Source organism: Battus philenor, unplaced genomic scaffold, assembly GCF_028537555.1.
Source record: "Battus philenor isolate CCGP_79_NKW_IND1 unplaced genomic scaffold, ilBatPhil1.0.hap1 SCAF_21, whole genome shotgun sequence".
In the NCBI taxonomy this organism is placed as follows: domain Eukaryota; kingdom Metazoa; phylum Arthropoda; class Insecta; order Lepidoptera; family Papilionidae; genus Battus; species Battus philenor.
Genome location: NW_027181684.1, coordinates 13,166,777 through 13,174,165, shown reverse-complemented (window position 1 = coordinate 13,174,165; position 7,389 = coordinate 13,166,777).

Sequence of the window (7,389 nt, the reverse complement as noted above, 5' to 3'; positions counted from 1 at the left end):
CGTTTTTTAAAACTTACATTTAATAAACTACGGTAAGTATGATAACATAGGTTAAAGTTAGTTTAATAACATATAAGTCGAGGGTAAATTGTAATATCTGAACGATATAAACATGAAGTTATTTCTGGTTTCTCGGCAGAATATATAAATTCTTTTGCCAATTAAATCAGATGTTATATTGGATTCTAAATCTCAAATTTTATCATTAATAGTCGAGCTTTTTCAAACGATTATTTCCTTTCTAAAAGGCTAAAACGGCAACAAAAGCTTCTAGCTTTAACCAATACAAAAACTGTTTATATAATTGATAAATTACATGTTAAGGATCGTTAGAAATGTTGTAATTAAGTTAAAAAGAAAAATTATAAGACACTTGATGGAGTTGAAGTAAGATTTAAGATTAGTCACGAAACGTTTGATGTGACTATAATGGAAGTTGTTGAGCGCATTCGTGAGCGCTAAGCAACGTCAAATATGCGTGAAAATTTAGAATTTAGCTGATTATAAAAAATTGTGAAAATTGAATTTGATATGTTATGTAATTTTATCTAGTAAATAAATGTATTTATTATTTCATATATTATTGATTCGTGAGTGATTAACAAAGTTTTGACAAAAATCAAATCATTTAAGTTACATCACTGTTGAATATTTATGTGCTTCGCCGGAATTATTTATAATGTTATAAAACCTTAATTCAATATTGCAATTTATAAGGTTAAATATCTACAAATAATGTAAATTGTCAGTTTGTGTATATACAATAACTGATACGTAAACATAGACTTACGTTACGTTGTAAATATCATGGAATGTAAATATTGAATTTTTTGTGTTTAATAAATGAATGTTAGAATTTGATTCATCGGGTGCGGTGAAATTGTTTGTTTTGTTCCTAGAACAAATGTTAGATATAGTTAACTTCTTTCCATCAGAACCTTTGTCGTTATTCTCAGTATCTAATCTAGTAACCTCGTTAAGTGTTTATATCTCATTTTATATATCATCAAAGCGTCTGCCAATGCCTACTACAAGGCATACGGCTTCTCCATAGATCAACACAATAGCCGACCATGCGCTGCCCGCTTTTATTGACTTTTCGTGACCTTGACTTTGTCGTCAATTCTGGGAGAAAGCTACTTGCGCCGCCTCTATCAGTTCACAACTTTCTTCCACAGCCAAATATGTATTCATTAGTCCATATATGTATATATATGTATGTATGTATTATTCTTCATATCTGGTATAAATTTAGACAGAAAGGTTAACAGTTAAAAATCAATCTAATATATCGGGTACCACTTAAAAAACTTGTGGCCCTAATAATCAATTACAAGAACACTATGAATCAATCTATATGCTTCATAAGTTTGGTATCGAAATTGGCAATCGAATAAGATGTTTTTATGAGATATATTGGTTTTGAGAACTAATTGACAAAGCCACTTAGTATATTTCGTATCAAATTTGAAAACTAGACAATTATTTCTTATTTTTAATCTTGCTGAGACCACACAACAATTGAAATCCTGGATATAGAGTAACAACTCTACTCTTCAATCTTCCTCTATTTGTCCCTCTTCAAGGCACTTCAGATATATCAATTCAAGGTCTATTGAATCCTCGGTTGATCAGTATATTGCTTAACTATGAAATTTCTTAACCTCGACCCATTCGTTCTACTCTTCACAAAATACTCTACCATCAGCTGTAAAACGTTCAGACATAGAACTTTCGTATATATTAACAATAAGGCGAGTCTAGAGTCTTTCGACTGCCTTCACAAGATATCATCTATTCATGTTGAACTTCTCAGTCTGTGGCTTACATTCCACTCGAATTTGGCTAACCTACTGTTACTTCAAAATGTGAATCCTCTGAACTATTTCGGTTTATATTCCTGATACGATTTCTTGAAGAAATTTCAAGTGTAGTCATCTTCATGGTTTTTTGATGGTCTATGAGCTTGCAAATGTTAAAGTTTTTCTGTTTGTTTCAAAATTTGTGAATTAAAATTGCCGAAAGGTATTGATTATGGCTTTTGCAGGGTCTCATATGATCTATATCTTGTAAACATGGGCAATTACTAGAGTTGGAACTGTTCACTTTACTTTATATTTATCTATTTAGAATCGTCTTTATTTTGTATGACGTAACCAAAGCATTTTAAAATTTGAGACAAAACGAACTCCAACCTTGAGCTTCTATTGAATATAGACGTAAATGCTATCTTCAAATTGCTTAGTTTAAACATAATCGCGTACGTAATTAACAAATTCGCGTGCGTAATGCTTTTTATAAATCTAAATTCAGCAAACAAGAAAAGGTCGCAATGAAAATATAATGTTTATTTAGGGCATTCATTACGGGGCGCTGTATAAAAATGCCTTAATACAGAGCGCCGAATATACGGAGGTCTCGTTTCAGACGAACGCTTTGCATAAAAACGCGATCAGAGTTACACGCCCTGAATTAGGGTTGCCACCAATTACGACGGAGACGCAATTGTTCGGAGTAAAACGTCACAAGTTGATGCCCCTGAAGGGTGAATTGGGTTAAATGAAAGCCCAGCTCGGATAGAACACGGCGATATCTTTTACTTAGATCTCACTTCTGCGAAATGTTACAAGATATTCATCGTCCGCATTATTCTGGGTAATTCATTTTGTAATTAAAATTTGTTTACATAAAGAATAATTTCTTATCTCAATATTTTATTACATACTTGATAAGTTCATTAGTTGGTAAAACTGTGTTACATTTGACCGCTCCTATAACTCAAATAAATATAAACAAATCTTCTAGATTCATGCAGCTATAGGATTTTGACTGCTTGACATAAGATACCCGGTGATAAGTAACAAGTCGCCTGTTCACCTTGGGAGTAACGATCAACAAGTAATAAAAAATATTATAAGTAAGAAAAGGACCAATATTTAGCCACTTCCGCACATATAGTGGTAGTTGTGCAATGAAATGATGTTACACCGATTAGTACCAAACACGGAGTCTCTGTGTTTGGCACTAATCGGTGTAACATAACTCCTGAAGATGTCCCGTGGAGGGGTGAAACACGTGTTGAGTAATTTGGCGGTCCGCATCGTTTGCCGCATACGCATTTATCAGCGGGCTGGCGGGCGGTGCATTTTATTGCACGACTACCACTGCATGTGCGGAAGTGACTAAATATTGGTTCTTTTCTTACTTAGGATGGACTTCCGCGAGGTAACGCCTGATTCCATTAAATATAAAATATTATACGCAAAAACAAAATAATTAAAAGTAACTATAGTTTAATAACATCTGTGGTAGCCCAGCGGTAGATGACTGATGCCTTTTCGTAAGTAGCAGGTTCGATTTTCGAAGTATAATCTTATATACTTTACACACTGTGCTTTAATTATATTGAATTGATGCTCAAAAACAAGTTTCCAAAGAAAAGGCAGCAGTATCCTCTGTGTCATCACTTGGATCGCCAACTCGTCTACCAAGCATGGAGATCATGGTATATTCTCTTATAGATCTTTGAAGGAGGCCTATACCTTGCAGTGGGCGTGTATTAGCTGAAATGATGAATGATTACGATATTCCTTTTATATAATTTGTATAACAATGTATATATAATAATCAATAAACATGATATATCTTAAATCTAATAAAAAATATCTTCACGTAATATTATGCGAAAGAGGTTGCTAGTGAACGTGAAAATCTGTATTAATATTTGTGTTGAAAATCCAATTTCCTTCAAAATCGTTTTACACATCCGTTATGATTTTTTTATCGCTAATCGAAAGAAATAAACTAACAACTCGCATATTTCTGATGGAAGGAGGTACTTTAAATGTAATTTAGGTAATAAAGACAAATAAATTTAAATAATTATTAAATCTATTGACTATTTTTACTGTAAACACTGAATAAAATTTATTTCTATGTTAAATTTTACTACCGTTTGCCGGTTGTTCACGAGAGGAACGACAGTGTGTATGACTTGAATACTATAAAACAATTTCTATTTTATTTAATTAGATTGTAATGTTATTTGGCATTCTGCTATTAAGATATTTAATTCAATAAATTAATTTGCGAAGTTAAAAGTCCAACACAATAAAATATTTATGGAATTAACACAAACAAATATCATTCAAATATGTGTATTTTATTTAAACATAAACTTTTATAATTCAAAGATCAATTTTTTTTTTTTTTTTTTTACATAAATATAATTAAAGATAATCCACCTTTGTTCTAGAAGGTCAGCAAGTATGTAGTGCATCTTCGACCTGCGTGCAATTCTTTTTTAAACTTCAGTTATATTAATATATTTGCGATTTTTAAACATATACATAAAATAACTTTTATTTATAACTTTTAAAAATCGCATATATCTAATTTAATTATTGTACCGAATATCCTATCCAAAAATCAATTCCTTCATGAATAATTAATAATATAGAAGAAATAAATGAATATGTCATATTTTCAGTGATCGATCATTTCTATATACAGAGAAAATGGAAATAAAACTCTTTCACACCTATAACCAATCTAAATGATTTACAAATAATGCTATTCAAGTTATAAATTATGTTTGTCAAAGCTGTTATGTTTTGTCGTAGAAGCACAAGAGCATGAAAGATACAGCCTACAAGTTGAATGCCTAGACAGATCCAAGCAATGAGGTATAAAGCATTTTTGCCTAGGTATATGTTAAAGTTAAAATGACACTGTTGTCTGTTCATACGGAGTGTTTTTACGTATTCAAGCGATCGGTAAACGGATAGCAATCAACTGTTGAACTTTTCCATTCCCTTGTAATATTTGTAAAGTAGCCGGTGACGACTACTAGTGAGGTAGATGGATTAATACCTAGCTATGTTCCTTAAAATAACGCGTAGATGTTATAAATGTAATTTCTTGGATTAACTCGTACTGGTGTACGTGTCTGTTGAAATCGGTCGGGTTATATCTCGTGACGGTTTCGATTATTCATTTGTATTTTGTAAATAAATGTATGAGAGAAAGGAGTATTAATAAACCTTACGAAATTCAATTTGTCTTTTACTAACCTAACGTTTCCTTAACACATCCAACGCGCAGCGGGTTAAGTATTTAAAACAATGCTTATATCAAAAGCGATCAATGTCTCGTGTAAGAAATAATATCCCGTTGTTATTGTGGTAAGTATATATGAAATGGTACAAGGATACTTTATTTACAGTTTTATAGTTTATTTATTAATACACTAACAAATATATTACACGTAATTATAACAAACTAATATAACGACAGTATAAGATTTAAAATTTTAAATAAATATTTGTAACTATTATTTATATAACCAAATTATATATACAGGGTGACTGAATGAAAAAGAGTGTTGAATGTATATCTCATGTGTCCAAAAATCAATAATTTCAGGCATAATAAAAATTGTCATAGTAATACAGTACTAAAATGCGTTTTTGAAATTCAAATTACGAGATATTAAAATTAACTATCTGTCTCTGTAGATTACTTACTGCCAGTGTTATTGAACTGTGGAAATCCAAAAAAAAAAATAAATAAAAAAAAAACGTAACATTTATTTTTTTAACACACTTTAGACAGGTTGATTGAAAATAGAATTAAAAGATTTGTGGACAACTCTGTAAATGTCATAAACTTATGACTAAGAAGAATGACATAAGAACTTCAGTGCGACAAGGACATAATAAGCATCGGTCGAATTAATTGCGTTCTGCGAATATTATTATTATTAATCTGAGCACTCCACAATCGCCACATCGGTGACCCCGGTTCTAGACATCAGATCACAACCTTCAGAAACTATTTCGGCAATCCAAAAATCGCAGTGAGTAAATACCTGTAAAAACAAAAATGTCGACATCAAGCGACGCACTTAAAGAAGCACACGAAAACAATGGAAGTGTGCAGTTGTCAGTTGTTTCCGATACACGCCGCCTCGGAATGAAGATTCCACCTTTTTATGCAGCCGAGGGTCGTGGCTGTGGTTTGCGCAAATAGAAGGATATTTTCTTTCCGGAATAACAGTTGATAATACAAAATATCATTATGTGCTCTCGAATTTAGAACCACAATATGCAAAGGAAGTTTGGGATATAATTATTTCACCCCTCGCAGGATATAAGTCTGAGACATTAAAGAAAGAACTTATAAAGCGATTGTGTGACTCACGCAAAAAAAACAGTTATTGATAGAAGAAGAATTGAGAGATAAGAACCTTTCTCAATTTTTAAGACACCTAAAGCAGCTCGCGGGATCTGACGTCCCTGAAAACTTCTTATAAACTGTTTGGACTAGCCGCTTTTAACATACAGACGCTCATCGTATTCAGGCACAATCGTCATTGGATTCGCTAGCTGATCTTGCAGACAGAGTAAACGAGCTTGTACCAAGCATCCCTCAAGTAGCCAGCACATACAGAAGTGACGAAATGGCTGAAATGAAAGAAAACTCGTAGAACTCACACGACAGGTGCACGCTTTGACTAGTGGACGTCCAGCAAGAGACAAATCGAAGCAAAGTTCAGCAGCTACCGCATATACCCTACCTGCTGGTATCACTCTAAGTTTGGGGCGAAATCCCATAAATGAGTAAAACCATGTGAATTTTGTGCAAGTTCGGGAAATGCGAACGGCAGTCGCTAATGGCGACTAACGATTGCCACTCAAAAAGCACCGGTCGCCTGTTCGTCATTGATTGCCGAACGAAAACGCAGTTTATGGTCGATACTGGAAGCGATCTTTTTGTCCAAGTCAGCACTACACGAACGCCGAGCTAAGAACAACTACTAACTTTACGCAGCAAACGGCTCAATCATCGACACTAATGGTTGGCACAACGGTGGCAATTCATAGTGGCGAATATCACTAAACCATTAATCAGCGTAGACTTTTTGACGCATTACAACTTAGTCGTGGATTGCAGAAATCAAAGGTATGGTATGGCATCGTCATTAACCAAGCGAAGTGCATATTTGGAGCGTCGGAAGTCAAGTTCCTAGGATACAACATATCCACCCAAGGAACCAAGCCCTTACAGTCTAAAGACGAAGCATCCGGCAAATTCCGCCTCCTCCCAGGGGCTGCCAAGCTTCAAGTTCCACTCAACCAATTGTTCGCTGGATGTACAAAAAGTTCCCAAACCGTAAATCTTCAAGGTTACATACTGATCGCTTTCGAGAAATATAAAGAGAGCCTCGATGATCCCGCGCTTCTTGCGCATCCAGACTGTGAAGCTGAGTTAGCGGTTGTTGCAGACGCATCGGACACGGGTGTTGGGACAGTGTTGCAGCAACGAAAGCAAGGCGAATGGCAACCTATATCATTTTTCTCCAGAAAGCTAAGCTAATCTCAAACAAAA